Source organism: Passer domesticus, chromosome 30, assembly GCF_036417665.1.
Source record: "Passer domesticus isolate bPasDom1 chromosome 30, bPasDom1.hap1, whole genome shotgun sequence".
Taxonomy (NCBI): Eukaryota; Metazoa; Chordata; class Aves; order Passeriformes; family Passeridae; genus Passer; species Passer domesticus.
Genome location: NC_087503.1, coordinates 5,259,344 through 5,275,900, shown reverse-complemented (window position 1 = coordinate 5,275,900; position 16,557 = coordinate 5,259,344). Strand labels below are relative to the sequence as shown.

The 16,557-nt window shown below is 53.0% G+C and overlaps 1 pseudogene; it reads left to right on the top strand.

Moving 5' to 3' along the window:
• Nucleotides 1-1,606: 1,606 nt before the first annotated feature.
• Nucleotides 1,607-16,557, top strand: part of LOC135287593 (zinc finger protein 883-like) — a 142,610-nt pseudogene continuing 127,659 nt past the window's right edge.

The following is a 16,557-nucleotide window of genomic DNA, read 5'->3' as shown; positions in this document are numbered from 1 at the left end:
AGAGGCCGGGCTGAAGGTGCGGGGCGGGCACGGGCTGGGAGGGGGCCCAGCCCGGGGGTCCCGCAGAGCCTCCCTGCTCCAGAGCCCAGCTGCGACAGCGGGGCAGCTGCCGGGATCGCTGTGCCAGGGACGGGCCGCAGCTGGGGCTTCCGAGGGGCTGGGCTGGAGCAGCTTTTTGTCCCGATGCACCGGGGGCATTGCCGCGGGGTTGGGGTCCCTGGGAAGGCACAGCAGGACAGGGTGGCAGGGGCTGGTTTGTGGATTTGTTGCTGGGATGTTTTGTTGGCGGCCCTGGGCGGGCTGTGGGAGCCGGGAGCGGCCGGGCGGGCCCGGAGCCGCCCCTCGGGCCGGGAGCCCCGGGCAGAGCTCTGTGCTCGGGGGCCGGGCCGGGCAAAGGCTGAGGGAGAGCGGGGGAAGCGCTGGCACGGAGGCCCCGGGCTCGCCGTGCCCCCCTGGCCACGCAGCCGGGCTCGGGGCCGCCTCGCTCAGAGCCGGCCCCGGCTGCGGGGGTCCCGGGGCTCCCTGGGCAGGGGGCGGCGGGGGCTGCCCGAGCTCTGTGCCCGGCGCTGGGCGCGGCTGCCGAGGCAGCGGAGGATGCAGGGTCCCCCCGTGCTGGGGCTGGCTCTGCCCGGCCCAGGGGCTGCACTGTCAGCCCAGAGCCACCTGGGGATCGCCCGGGACCGCCAGGGCTGGCAGGGAAACCGGCACTGGGGGGAGCAGAAACGGGCAATGCGAGAGCTGGGGGTGCTCCAGAAGCCTGGACATGTTGGCAGCATGGACAGGGGGGAGCCATGGATACCCCAGGACTCTGAAACAGGGACCCTGGCCAGTGCTGACCCCTGGGACGCCTGTGATGCCAAAGTGGTGAGCCCAGAGAAGGGGAACCTGCGGGATTGCCAGGAGCCCCAGCAGCCCAGAGAGGGGGAACACCAATACAAACCTGACCCGCAGCAACCCAGACAGGGGGGCCCTCCAGGAGCCAAAAGTGGAGAGACCAGAGAGGGGAAATCCAGGGTTGGGTGTTTTTGCTGAATCTTGGTCATGTATGCATTTTGGGGGACCAAATCTCGGTGTTTTGGGGATTTACACGGGCAGCAGATTCCCAGTGACTTCTAGAGTGTGGAGGCTCAGGTGCCCAACACTGGAACTGTAATAGCTCAGGGCAAAGGTGACCAGGGTCAGAGAGAGACACCCCTCTGAGGACAATGCTCGCACCATCAGCATTTGCAGGCTCATGTGAATGCAGCAGGCTTCATTGGTATCACCCAGTCCAGCTGCCCTTTTTTCCTTATATGTACTTCCCCTAGAATGTTCTCCCCTCTCTTGTCCCCCATTGGTCCTGATTTACTGCAATGCTCTGCCCCTGTTACCTCATTGGTTCCCCAGTTGGCTGCCCCTCCTCTGCACCACCTGTGCTCAGTTCCCATTGGCCCTTGGCCCTCAGACCCACCCCTTTCCCCCCTTATCAAACCCTGTGTTCTCAGCCCCATTTTGTCTCTGTGTCTGGACCCTCTACATTGCAATAAACTGCATTTGGAGCTGTCTCTGGCCTTGTCCATCAGCAGGTTAAGCAAGCGTGCTCTGGGCTCTGCGAGTGCAGGTTGCTCACAGGGGCTCGTTGTGGATGTGCTGCGACACTAGCGATTGACTTGGGCAGGAGGAACCCCCTAATCCAATGTACTCATATGCTATATTTTTCCCCAAACCAGGATTTCTCATTCCCAAGCCTTGGCTGGATGGAGGAGGAGTCTGTGAGGAAGAGAAAGATGGCCCGGGACACGCAGGCAGGTGAGGAGGAAGTGACTCCCCCTTTCCCCCTCTCTCCTGCTCCATCTCCCAGCCCAGCAATGCCCCCGGCTGCAGGACAATCCCACTGCTGTCCTGCTGGGGATGCATTGGGGAATCTTCTTCCCTTTCCCTGTGGCATAGGGGCAAAACCCATCCTCTCCTTGTCCTTCCTGCCCCAGACAAGGAGGTGAGGATGGAGACCAGGGAGGACAAATCCCCACAACAGAACCTCGAGGAAGAGGCAGATTTGAGCGGCTGCACAGGGCAGAAATCCAAGGCGGAGGAAAAGTCCCAGAGATCCCACAGGAGGAGGGGCACCAAACCCAGCCCAGGTTGCTCTGAGGTGAAAGGCCGCACCCTGTGCCAGGAGGGTGGACAGAGCTTCAGCCAGAGCATGGAGCTGGTGGCCCATGAGCAGCCTCATGATGGAGAGAAGCCCTACAAGTGCTTGGAGTGTGGGAAGAGCTTTAGGCAGAGCAGCACCCTGATCCAGCACCAGATGATCCACACCGGGGAATGGGCCTACGAGTGTGGGGAGTGTGGGAAGGGCTTGAGGTGCAGCTCAGAACTCGTCACCCACCAACGCATCCACACTGGGGAGAAGCCCTACGAGTGTCCCCAGTGTGGGAAGAGGTTTCACACCAGCTCCAGTCTCCTCATACATGAGCGGATTCACACGGATGAGAGGCCCTTCTTCTGCCCTGACTGCGGGAAGGGCTTCAAGTACATCTCTCATCTCGCCAGGCACCGGCGCATCCACACTGGGGAGAGGCCCTACGAGTGTCCCCAGTGTGGGAAGAGCTTCACCCAGAGCTCTGTCTTGAACAGACACCTATGGAAGCACCGGTAAGGGAAGCCCTGCAAATGTCCCTGCAGGGAGAGCTTCGTGCCTGGCTCCAGCTTCATACCCAATTGGAGGACCCACGTTGGGAAGAGACCTGTGATCCATGTTCCCTGTAATCCATGCAGGGAAGACACCTGTCCCTTTTCCTGCCCCTGCCAATGACATGATGTGGGATTGAAGAACATGAGGATCTGGCTAGGGCCATGTCATTATATTCACTCTCTCCTCAGGTCGTTGCCAGGGGCAGGAAAGGGACTCTCTCCCTGAGGAGAAAGGTGTCCTTTCCAGGCAGGAGGAAATACCTGGCCAGGAAGAGCCAGTGAGTTGTGTTTTGGTTTTCCCTGTAAATAGTTTTTCTTTTGCCTTCTGTTACAGTATTGTTTCTGTTCCTGTTTGTTCTTTATCTCGTTGCTGTCCCCAGTAAATTGTTCTTATCCCTGCCTGGGCTCCTTGATTTTTGTGCTTTCCGTGGGGTGCGGGAGGGCAGCGAGCGGCAGCGCGGTTTTAGCGGGAGCAGGAAATTGGGGAATCCCATTCCTGAACCCTGGCCCATGGAAACCGAGCATCCCAGCAGGTCCCTGCCCTGGTGGCCGTGGCAACAGCCGTGGGAGCGGGTCTCTGGCTGGGGCTGTGGGAACCTCTTCCCTCTGGTGCCCAGGGACAGGACTGGAGGAAACGGCTGCAGCTGAGTCGGGGCAGGCTCAGGTTGGATCTCAGGAAAAGGTTTTTGCCCAGAGGCTGCTGGGGCACTGCCCAGGCTCCCCAGGGAAGGGTCCCAGCTCCAGGGCCCTCTGAGCTCCAGCAGCGTTTGGCCAGCGCTGCCAGGCCCTGGCTGGCATTGTTGGGGTGTCCTGTGCAGGGCCAGCAGTTGGACTCCAGGATCCTGATGGGTCCCTCCCAGCTCAGCCAATTCTGTGGATCTGGGATCCCATGACCCATAGCAACAGGGGGCTGGGGATGGTTGCCATGGAAACTGACCACAGGGATGGAGCTGGTGATGGTTGCCCACTAAGGATCAGATTTGTCACAGGCCCTCAGAGGGGTTCCATGGGGACTTTCCCAGAGTCTCCAGGCTGTTCAAGAGCTGGAATGTCACAGGCAGAGACAGGGGCTCCATGGACACCTCCCAGGGGTTTCTGGGGATGATAAAGAGCCGTGTGGTCAGAGGCAGTCACAGCCATTCCATGGTGACATCCCAGGGGACCTTGGGCTGCAAAGGCACCAATCTGTCACAGGCACTCACAGGGGCTCCACGGTGACATCCCAGGAGTCCCCAGGCTGCCAAAGAGCCGGGATGTCCCAGACACTGACAGGGGTTCCTGTCATGGGCACGATGGGAGCTTCAGGTAAAGCTTACTAGGGAAGCTCCTGTTGGTTCACGAGGTGCAGAATAGCCCCCACGGATCCCTAAATATCACCACTGATTCAGAGATGACACAAACTCAGATCAGAAAGCTGAGGGCTAAAAGCTGCCTATTTATTCACTCCTCTTCTTTTATACCTTCGTTTGCTACAGCTGGATCTCATTGGTCATTTAATCAACACATTTCACATGATTGGCTAATTAAGACAACACCCTTCATTGAGCATCTTTATGGAAAAACACCATCTTATTACAAATACCACCTATGGATAGTTTACAATTCCTTCTCTCCAGCTCCCTAAATGTTCTCAGACCAATTCATGGGAAAGCTTATCTTGTTTTCTCTGTCTCTGACTAGAGTGTCATATCAACACCCAAATTCCCCCAAGGACCTCCAGGCTTTCTAAATTCTTTCTGTGAGAACAGCATTGGAGGAGCTGGTTCCAATCTCATCTCCAGACTTTTCAAGCCTTCATGTATAAAGAATTATCAAAGTGGAATTAAGCCTTTATAGAATTTGTCCCACAGGATTAAGGATAGCAAACCAGAGATATTTATATAAATATCTATTATGGTAATGATGAGACAAAATGATCTTAATCAGAAGTTTTTACACCAAGACATAAGAGCTGTAACATATTATTTTAGGTAGAGCACTCGGAAGTGATTTCAAAGCAACTGTGTTAAAACAAAACCAGTAATTAAACAGAGATTGATGTCACTCCCCTAGACCAATGACCATGGGCATATCTCTTTGGTGTAGCCTTGAGGAGTGACCTTGAGGGGTGTCCCCACTGCAGGGAGGAATCTCCACACCCCCCAAGAAGGGAAATGTCAGGAGACGCTGCTGTTAAAATTTGGGACAGGGCTTTTCTAGTCTGAAGTGCTGCCCTGTCAGTCAGATGTGCCCAGGCTGGGCCAGGTCAGCAGCTCTGCAGAAGCTCTCAGTGCTGTCCCTTGGTTGTTCCTTTCTCTGGGCATTTTTCCAGCTCTGCCACAGCTCCAGCTCCCTCTGAGAATGTTGAACATTGGGATGAAGGAGTCAGGCTGGTTTCAGCTTTATTCACCCCAAAAGCAGCATGACCCACCTCCTTCATTTCCCACTGGGGCTTTGCAAACAGGGCCTTGCTGGAGTTGTTGGAGCCCATTGCAGGCAGAGCCTCCTGCTCCAGCAGGAACTGCCTTTCCTGTGCCAGGAGCAGGGCAGGTCCCGCTGCAGGAAAAGCCCCAGGCCAGCCCCAGCACAGGGAAGGGCTCGGGCACAAGGGCAGAGTGCCGTGCTGGGAGCTGTGCCAGGCAGAGCCTGAGGCACCAAAGGCACCTTGGCAGCAGCAGCTGCTTGCAGGGCATGGCCAGAAGCCTCCCTTGGCAGCCCGGCCTGGTGGCCAGCACTGCAGAGCTGCTGCCTCAGGGCTCATTTCTGCCTGGGCTCTGAAAAGCCACTTCTGCTCCAGGAGCCTGCCTGGGAAGCCATTGGCCCCAGCACCTTGGGGACAAGATATGAATGAGAAAACTCTTCATGCCAGCAGAGACAAGGCAGGGGCAGAGGAAAGAGGAGAGCCAGGCCCAGGGGACAGGGCTGCCATGGTGATGGCTGTGAGGTCACTGCCCCTGCAGCAGCCTGGCTGCCCTCAGCAGACATTCTGGCCAGAAGCGTTGTGAGGGCACCCAGCACATCAGAGAACCCACACAACAGGAATTCTGTCCTTGGGGATGAGAGGGTTTCACTGGGTCAGGTTGCACAAAGCTCATGCTCTTGGAGCATTCCTGGGATGGGGAATCCACTTCTCTGGAAAAACAGTTGCCATTTTGTGCAATTCTCATCATTATAAAATATTTCCTCCTTCTAACAAATGTAAATCCCCCCTCATTCAGTTCAGAGATATTGAGCCTTGTTCTGTCACTGCAAGATTCAGGACAAAACAACCTTGACCACTATTTTTCCATTTTCACAGACTTTGGAGAGGACCCAAAAATCTCCCAAGATGGGGTTTGGAGGCCTCATCACATAACCAGCAGGTAGAAGCACAGGGCTCTGTAATCAGTGGTGTGGAGACAGGACAGAACAGGAATGGCCTGGGAGGAATTGAAGGGCGGTTCAGAAAGGCTGGAGCTTTTTTTCATAGAGGATATAAGCATGAGAAACCAACAATGGCACCAAGGGCATCTGGGGAGGCCCAGACTGGCCACCAGGAGAAAGGAATTTCCCTGCCAGGGCAGGGCTGTGGTGCAACACATCCCCACAAGGAGCCTGGAGCAGCCCAAGGCTTTGTGTGGGCAGGCAGAGGCAGGCAGGAGGCAGAGCTGTCAGCAAAGGCAGGGGCCAGCCAGGTGGGGCAGCCGGGGGATGACGACAGCCTGCAGGGACAGAGGCGCAGGTTTGCTCAGCATGAGAGACACCTTTCCCTTGGTTGTCCCCACCTGTCATCACTGCCTCCAGTGTTCCGCTCTACCTGGAACGTGGGGTCACTTTCTAAGACCTGTCCTTCAATAGGACACATTAACCCTTGAAGAAAACTTCTGTGTTTCAATCTCACTTTGAGTTGTTGAGAGGTTTTTGAGCACACTCTGAGGGACTGAGTCTGATGCAAAGAGCACCAAAGCCCCAGAGGGTCATTAAAGTCCTGGTGCTGTGTCTGTGCTGCTGAGCTGGGCCGGGCTCCTGGCCCAGAGGCAGCTCCTGGCAAGGGCAGTGCTGCAGAGAGACAGCTCTGGCCAGGAGCAGCTCCTGTGCACAGCCCAGCAGGGCTGGGGCACTGCCAGGGCAGCTCAGGGACACCAGCAGGGCACAGCCAGAGCTGAAAGGGGCTCAGCACTGGCAGGGGCTGGGGGATGTCCCAGAGGGGGCTGTGTCACAGCGGCACCTCTGTGGCTGTGTCCTAGAGGCACAGAGCAGCTGTGATGTCAGCAAGGGGCGGTGTGACAGCACAGAGTGGGCTGTGTGAGGTCACAGGTTGGGCTATGACATCACAGACTTTGTTGTGCGAGGTCATTGAGCAACTACAGCATCATAGAGGGGACTGTGTGACATCACAGAGCAGGCTGTGACATCATGGCATGGCTGTATGACATCATAGAGCAGGCTGTAAGGTCACAGTGTGTGCTGTGACATTACAGAGTGGCAGTATGGTGTCACAGAGAGGGTTTTGTGACATCACTGAGGGGGTTGTGACATCACAGAGCTGTCTGCAATGTCATAGAGTAGGATGTGAGGCCATGGAGTAGACTCTGCCATCATGGAGGGTGGCTCTGTGACATCAGAGACTGGTTTGTGACATCACCATGTGTCTGAGTAAAATTATAGAGCCAGATGTGACATCACAGAAGAGACTGTGACATCACATGGTGACTTTGTGACATCACCGAATCTCCTGTGACATCACAGAGCAGCTTTATGCTATCACAGAGTGATATCCCAGCATTGGCCCTTTGATATCATGAAGAGGCTTTGTGACATCGCAGATCAGGCTGTGACATCACAGAGCAGTAGTGTGTCATCACAGAGTTGCCTGTGACATCACAGAGTAGGCTCTGTGACATCGGAGGCTGGACATCATAGAATGGATTCTGCCATCACAGGATATCTGTGTGACATCACAGAGGGGATGTGACATGATAGAATGGCTGTGTGACATCCCAGGGTAGCTTGTGTAATATCACAACATTAACTGTGACATCATAATGGGGGCTGGGTGACATCACAGGGGCTGTGTGAGGTCACTGGGGAGGTCACTCTGCCCCAGCCCCCCTCACAGTTCCCCCAGAGCAGTCCAACGCTGCTCGTGCACAGCGGGGTCCCCTGTCCCCCCGGGTCCCCCCGCCCCTGGCGCCGCAGCCTCCCCCAGAGGATGTTCCACGAGATCGACCCCAGAGCCTGACACAGGGACGGGGGGCCGGGGCCCTGGGGGTGGGACAGGGGGACAGGGACCCCCCGCCGGCATCCTCGTGTCCCCCATGGCCAGAGCCTGGGCCAGGGCTCCTTCACCCTGCTAGAAACGAGGGCTTGAGAACACTGAAAAAATCCTCGACAAGAGATCAGCAACATCAGATTTAATATTATGTGACAGCACCACAAAGTTCCTTGGCAAGAGGCACTCCTGACTGAACACTTCAGGCACAACAAAGAAACAAAGCAACAACAAAACCAAAAAAACCTCCACACAATCAAACCAGAAATGAACAAAAAACTGTCCCTTTGTGTGTGCATGTGTGTGTGACACAAGGACAGTGAGGGCAAGGATAAAAGGAATACAGCCTAAAAGTGTAACAGAGCTCAAACTGAACAGAACTTGACTTACACTTTAACCTTAACTGATACCTTCAACATCACAATTTAGCAGAAGAAGAGAGTTTAGCAGTATTTAACCTAATTTATAACATATGACTTTGAAATTTAACAGGGGAATAACATTTAATACTATTTAACTCGGCTATTAACTTATAGTAAACATAATGACTTAGCAAAATAACAACTCTTAGATAATTTAACTTCACTTAGACCTTGTGACTTAACCTTTCTTACAGGCCTGACTGACTCAGCTATCCAAGGCACTCAAGCCCCTCCAAGAGCAGCATTTCTGCCACATTTCCCCAGCACAGGCACTCCTGTGTGCACACAGACACAAAGAGTCAGTGCAAGGCACCTGTGAGAAATTCCCCTGAGGGCAGGAAATGCTCCCTGTGGATGCTTTGGCATCTCCCCAGCGGGTGAAGGGTTGAGCCTGGAGGAGTGGGGGGATCGGCCCAGGCTCCATCCTTGTTCAGGATCCCCGAGTGCAGCAAAGGGGAGAGTTCCCGGCTAGGAGAGGCCCCACTCAGAGGGAGTCGCTGGCCCAGGAGAGCTCCAAGGGGCTCCTTTTGCAGCGCTGTTTGTAAGGCCCCAAGAGAGGGGCTGCAGTCACAGCAATGGTTCCTCCTGGCCGCACTTGGCATCAACAGCTTTCTTTGGCAGTGTGAGAACAGGGATGTTGTGCCACTGAGGGAACAAAAGCAGTTCCCAGGGCTGCTCCTCCAGCAACCAGGAGCTGGTAGGGCACAGCAGTGCCTGGAGCAGACAGTGTTTGTGCTGAGCTGCAGAGGAGCTGAGCCCAGGAGCTGTTGGCCAAGGCCGAGGCCCAAGGAGCATTTCTGAGCTGGCAGGGCGCCCTGAGAAGGGGAGGGGGGGGGAATGCAGCAGCACAGGGCCCGTGGAAGCAAGGGACCATGGTGACACTGTGTGGCCCTGTGAGGCCAAGGGTCCATTGTGACATTGTGAAGCTTTGTGAGACCAAGGGACCATTGTGACACTGCGAGACGCCATGGAGCCAGAGGTCCATTGTCACATTGCAAGGCCTCATGGGATCATGGAGACACCATTAAGAGACTTCACAGTCTCATGGAACCAAGGGGCCATTGTGACACTGAGGGGACTCATGGGATCATGGAGACCATTGTGACACTAAGAGCCCCCGTGGAATAGGCAAAGCATTGTGACAATGTGAGGCCTCATGGAACCAGTGAGACCATTGTGACCCTGGGGGTCCCCACAGAACCAGGAAAACCATTGTGATGCTGTGGGGCCTGGTGAAACCAAGATGCCTTTGTGACACTGCAGGGCTGCATGGAAACAAAGGTCCATTGTGACATTGCAGGGTCTCGTGTCATCAGTGGTCCATTGTGACACTGTGGAGCCAGAGGAGACCATTGTGACACTGCAAAACCTCCATGGTCCAAAGGTCCATTGTGACATTGCAGGGCTCATGGAACAGAGGAGTCACGTGTCATTGTGGCACCTGGGGAATGACGGAGACCATTGTGACACTGCAAGGCCTCATGGAATCATTGGGACCATTGTGACACTTTGGGGCCTTCTGCAACCCAGGAGCCATTGTGACATTGTGGGACCCCATTGAACCAAAGCACCATGGTGACACTGCTGGACCACATGGAACCAAATCACCATTAGGACACTATGGGGCCCCATAGAACCAAGGGGACCATGGTGATACTGCAGGGCCTCTTAAAACCATGGCAACACAGAACAGGTCTGCCTGGTTTGGCTTCCTGTGGACTGCCTGGCTGGTCCAACTGACCACGGCATGTTGAAGGTCTCTTCTCATCTGCTGCTGAAACACTGGTGCTCCATACTTTCTTTCATATGGAAAAGATCTGTCCTTCTCCTGCAGGCACCCATGGTCAGAATTGGGATATCATCTCCAAATTACCATATATCCAGGAATTATTCCCATAGGAATATTGCCAGGACAAGACTGCCTGACAACGTTTTAATGAGGGTCACCTTTCATCTGTCCTCAAAACTCTGGGGAAGGCTCCATGCTTTCCTTCTTGTGGAAAGAACTATTCTGCTTCTCTAGGCGCCCATGGCTGAGATTGGGCTTCCAATTCCAAAATTCCCTAAATTCAAAGACTGCTCCCATACAAAATCTGCCATTGCTGACAAGTCTGGCTGGCCTTGGCCTAGTGCGACTCTCACCTGCCTTCCAAACACTGGGGCTTTGTGCTTTCCTTCCTATGGAAAAGAGCTCTCCTTCTTTTCCAGGTGAACATGGCCACAACTGGGATTTCACCTCCAACATTGCATACTGTGACAGACTGGAGGAGATTGTTGGCTCAAAACATTTCATGTGTCGGGGAGGAATGGGCAGATCCAGCCTTGCCCTGCTCTGGAACCCCAGCACTGCCCTGGAACCCCAATCCCCCCAGAGCCTCTATCCCAGCACAGCAGTGGCTGCCAGTCCCTGGCACAGCACAGGCAATGCTCCACAGCCACCTCTGGAGCCCCAGCCCAGCTCCTGAGTGACCAAATGAGCCCAGGTCCCACCTGGGGGAAGGGCTCAGGAAGACCAAGGGGTATTGAAGGCTGACCACAAGGCAAGCACACATCTTGACCCTACCTCCTCTTGGCATTTCCCTCTGAACTGCTGGAGTCCAGGAGTTGGTAGCTCTGTCTGTGCTTCTATAAATCTTATTTTTCTTTCTCTCTTTCTGTGTCTACTTCTTCTATTTTTGTCCTCTTGCAAACTCTGACTAGCTTTAAATTGAACAGACTTACAATTTGTGAAGTTGAACAGGGCAAGTTATGACTTTGAGAAGTGTTTTTTGGTGATTGAATGTTGCAATAAACATTTTGACAAAATTTCTCTGATTTTCTAAAGTTGCCAGTAAAGGCTGTTTTGTTGTTTTGATCTCGTCAGAATTTCTTGTTGGTATTTTTCCCATGCATCCAACTCAGAGTACACAAACAACTGTAATACCTTTTGAATGTCTCCTTGAGAGAGTTTTTTAGTGGATGGGAGTCAGGGCTTGTCTGTCCTGCTTGGCACAGCCCAGGCAGGGCTTTCCCAGCCACATTCCACACTCCATTGCCCAGCTGGAGCCGCTGGTGCCTCTGAGTTCTGCTGGCCCAGCCCCAGGGACGCTCTCCTTGTCTGCCCATTCCCCCACGGTCTCTGGGCAGGGATGGCCTCAGTGGGGGCTGCTGACATCCTCAGCACCTTGGAGGCTGCTGCTGGATTTCACTGCTCCAGAGGCTTGTTCAGCCTTCAGCTCTTCAGTGCAGGAATTCAGTGTCCCAGGGCTCATTAACATTCAGAACACCTTAACAAGCCAAGCCTCTGTGAATAATTTGATTAATGTTTTCAAATATTTTGTGGTTAATTATACAGATTTCAGTAGTGTATTTGAACTGAATATATTCTCTTTTAAAAGACAAGGAGAAAATGTTTTTTAGATCCTATTAGTGGTTTGGTTTTTTTTCCCAATAATACACTGATATGTGCAATCTCCAACTGATATTGAATCCAAGTACCTCCTGATGCAGTCTGAATAGATATGAAAATCAAGACCCTTCATGGCTGACAATCAATCAGACTCTGTCCCTACCCCCACCCCACCATTTCCCCCATCCAAGCCCGGGCACTCAGAGCAGCCTTGTGCAAATCTGAACTCCCTCCAGCCCAGGCTGCACCTGCAGCTTTCAGCTCCTTGGCTCCAACTCCCACCTGCTTTCCTTGGAGAAGGAGCTGCCCGAGACACAGAGGGATGTTCATTGATTGTCAGCCAACAAAGCCAAGGGAAGGCACAGCTCCATCAAATGCAGAAGTCATTCTTCTCCCTGGCAGTGCCCTGCCCCTGATCCCCACAGCCTGTCCTGTTTCATTCATCCCTCCTTTGCTAGGCACTTTCTGGGACAAGGGAGCTCTGCTCTGGCTATGGAGGGAGGTCCAAGTGCAGCCACTGGAGTGGGAACTACAACTGATCAGGTTTGTGTCCTTTGAGGGTCCAGGAACTGGTGAGACTCTGAGGCACAGAAGGGTTTCTTTTCATGGCCAGTAGAAAAAATGTGAACATGTTAAAATTTAATAAATTCTATAAACATGAAAACCCTTCCCTGAGCTCCTTGTGACAGCAACATCTGACATGTCCACCATCCACAAGGGATTGCCATATGAGAAGGATTTTAGACAATGACTTAGGAAGAGGTGATATAAAATATAAAAATTCAACTAAGATGCTGACTAAGAAGGTATTTAACGTTTTGAAAATTTGGGCAACTCCCTGATGCTCAAAGCATGAAGCCAGTCAAGGGAGACACATTGGAATGACCAGAGAACAGCTGCAGAAGGAAATCTGGGAGCAAGGAGAAGGGCAAAGATCCAGCTGCTCTAAATGAAGAGATGTCCTTAGACACGGCCATTTAACCAGGACAGCTGGAAACACCTGAAGGAAGAGGGCTGTGAAATACTAGACTGAATGTTGCTGGCAAATGTAGAGGGGAAGATCAGTATTTTTTTCTCTTGCCATCAGTAGAAGAATCCATGAGATCCAGGAAACTCCTGGTCCTGGTGGGAAAACTTTGCCATTTTTTAATAAGTACTCAAGTAATCCAGATAAGAAATATTTTCTGGTATATTATGAAAATAACAGGTATTAAAACCTGTGCCCCTTTCCAGGCAGACATCAGCTGTGTGCCCATGAACAGGCAGTGCCACTTGTGCCCTGAGGTGCCCAGCTGGGATTGGATCTCTCCGAGAGCACCTGAGGGAGAGCAGAGCACCTTGCAAGCTGCAGGTCCCTGAGAGCCCCGCAGGGCTCCTGTCCCATCAACATCTGCTCTGCTGCCAATCACAGCTGGGATAGCACCGCCCCTGCTGTGTGATTGACAGCTCTGCCAGGGCTGGGGGCGGGGCTCTGTCCCACCACAAACCAAGGCCTGACCCGGCCCTGGCCCCACATGGGCATTCCGAGCATCCCGAGCTGTCTCGGGACATCGATCTCATCCAGCCTCTGACAGCGACCACGGTGACACTCTGGAACCTCATGGAACCAAGGGTCACTGTGACAATGTGGGTCCAAGGAAACTGTGGTGGGACTTTGGAACATCATGGAATCAAGGAAACCATTGTGCAATTCAGGGGCCCTGTGGAAGCAAGGGTCAATGATCAAGCTGTGGAGCCCATAGAAACAAGGAGCCATTGTGACACAGCAGGGCCGCATGGAGCCAAGGGACCACTGTGACTCTGTTGGGGCTCATGAAACCAAGAAGCCATTGTGACATTGCCAGACTTCATGGAATCAAGGAGACCATTGTGATGGTCTGGGGACCCATGATATCAGCGCAACATGGAACAGGTCTGCCTGGTTTGGCCTCCTGGGGCCGGTCTGACAGGTCCCGCTGAATTTGACATGTCAAGGGCCACTTCCCATCTGACTGTGAAGCACTGGGGCTCCGTGCTTGCCTTCCTATGGAAAAGAACTATCTTTCTTGTCTAGGCTCCCATGGCTTAAATTAGGATTCCACCTCTAAAATTCCCTAGGCTTTCTCCCAGACAAAATCTGCCAATACAGTCAAGTCTGGCTGGCCTTGGCCTCTGGTGACTGCCTCTCATCTGGCCCTGGGGCTCGGCTGTTTTCTTCCTATGGAGACCACTGAGACACTGTGGGGCATTGTGGAGCCAAATGGCATTGTTACACTGTAGGAACTTGTGGAATCAAGGGGACCATTGTGACACTGTAGGGTCTTGAGGAACCATGGGATCATTGTGGCACTGTGGGGTCTTGAGGAACCATGGGACCATTGTGACACTTTAGGGTCTTGTGAAATGCAGGGCCATTGTGACACTGCAGAGTACCATGGATCCAAGGGACCATTGTGACAGTGTGGAGCCTCACAGAACCAAGGACATCACTGCGGTTCTGTTGAGCCGCATGGTCCCAAGGGGCCAGTGTGAAGCAGCAGGGCTTTGTGGAACCAAGAGGCCATTGTTGCATTTCAGGGCCTCATGGAGCCAAAGGGCCATTGTGATCCTCTGGGCCATCATGGATCCATGGAGACCATTGTGACACTGCAAGGCCCCATGGAATCATTGTGACACTCTGGGGCCCCACACAACCAAAGAGCCATTGTGACCCTGCAGGGCCTCATGGAGGGAAGGGGTCATTGTGACACTGTGGGAAGCTGTGGAACCATTGTTGCAATACTGGGCCCCAAACAGAACCAAGGGGCCATGGTGACACAGCAGAGCTTCATGGAACACAAAGACCATTATGACACTGTGGGGCCTTTGGGAACCATGGAGACCATTAAGATCCTTAAGCACTTGTGTAACCAAGGGGCCATTATGGTGCCACAGGACATCATGGAAGCAAGAGAACCACTGTGATGTTGCTCGACCTCATGGAAGCATAGAGCCATTGTGACACTGCAGGGCCCCATGGAACCAAGAGAACACACAATAGGTCTGGCTGCCTTGGCCTCCCAGGAGTCACCTGACTGGTCTGGCTGACCTTGGAATGTGGAAGGTCATTCCCATCTGACCCTGAAACACTGGGGCTCTGGGCGTTCCTTTGTATGGAAAAGAACTGTCCATCTTTTCCAGGTATCCATGGCCAAAATTAGGATTCCACCTCCAAATTTCTTTGTATCCAAGGATTGCTGCCAGAGAAAAGCTACCAGGACAGACAGGTCTGGCTGGTCTTTAACTCCTGAGTGCCAGAACTGACCTGTTTTCCAAATACTGGAAAAGGCTCTATGCTTTTCTTTTTATGGAAAAAATCCTCCTTCTGCAGGCACATATGTCTGAAATTAGGATTCCACATTCATAATTTTGAATATCTAAGGGTTGCTCCCAGACAAACCTGCCAGGACAGACAGGTCAGGCTTGCCTTGGCCTCTGGTGGCTGCCGTTCATCACCTCCTGAAACATGGGGGTTCTGTGGTTTACTTCTTATGAAGACCAATGTGACACTTTGTGGCCTTGTGAAATGAAGGGGCCATTGTGACACTGCAGAGCACCATGGATCCAAGGGACCATTGTGACACAGTGGAGCCACGTGGAACCAAGGACATGACTGTGGCTCTGTTTGGCCCCATGGTCCCAAGGGGCCAGTGCAAAGCAGCAGTGTGGAAGTTAGCTTGGCTGTAACTCAGAGTCAGCCAGATTTTGTCCTGGAAGAACCAGGAATGAGTTTCAAGCCCTGGGAGTCATTTGTTTAACTTAGGATGAGCTTGGGAGTTCTCCCATAAGCCTTTAGTGTTGTTATGCTAAGTTGTCCAAGTCCTGCTCCCCTGCTGGTTACTTGTTTCCCCTATATGGGTGTTGTTCTAGTTCTCTAGCCCCAAGTGTATATGTTGTTGCTTCCCTATTATCTCAGGTCTTTGGATCCTGCCCCTCATAGTGGGCTTGATTTCTCCATGTTTTTTGTTTTTCACCCCATTATTGAAGTTCTTTTTGGGCAACTCCATTGAACCCGCTCCTTTTCATTATTTCCACCCTTGCCCTGAAGTCAGGGAACCAGAGAGGTGTCTCAGCCACCCTCACTGTGACATCTGGCACCTGAGCAGGGACCCTGACATTCAGTTACGTCAGCTGGGGTTAGCTGAGAGATAGGCCAGTGCTCCTGGGACTGTGGATTGTGCCTGGCCCGGTGGATTTCCCATCACTTCGAGGGACCTGAGCCAGCTTTGGTGGGGAGGATGATGGTTTCCTCATGTGGAGGATTGCAGGTGGGTTTGGGAAAATGCAGGACATTTATTATTCATTTTGCCACCGTGTTTTTAAAATACGGATCCACATCCCATAATTGATTTGGGGCGTTCTGGTGGCTGTTCCCCCCCAAGGAGAGGGACAAAAATGGGTGGTCAGTTGTCCAAAGTAGAAAGGAGCTTATATGGACACTTTAATTTAATTCTCACTGATCATGACAAAATATTTTCAAAGAAGAAATTAAAATCAATTTTGAGGTGGATCATTCAAAATTTTCCAGACACTGGAAAATTGCTGACGAAATCCATACCACTGATTGTTGTGACTCTGTGGGATTTAAATTGTACAACCTTTCAATCAAAAGGGACCCCACTGCAACCTGCATGCTCCCCTTCTTCTACACCATCCTTGAGACCCTTCACCAGCAAGCTGTGTGTCGAAAACTTGATCCATCAGTCACTCCTAACCTGGGACCTCCCCTGAAACCTGCCTTTCTTGGACTTTCCATGATGGTCCAAGATGGCAATGGCCACGCTGTCTTGGAGTATTGTGCCCTGGAGACCCAAGATGGAAGAAGC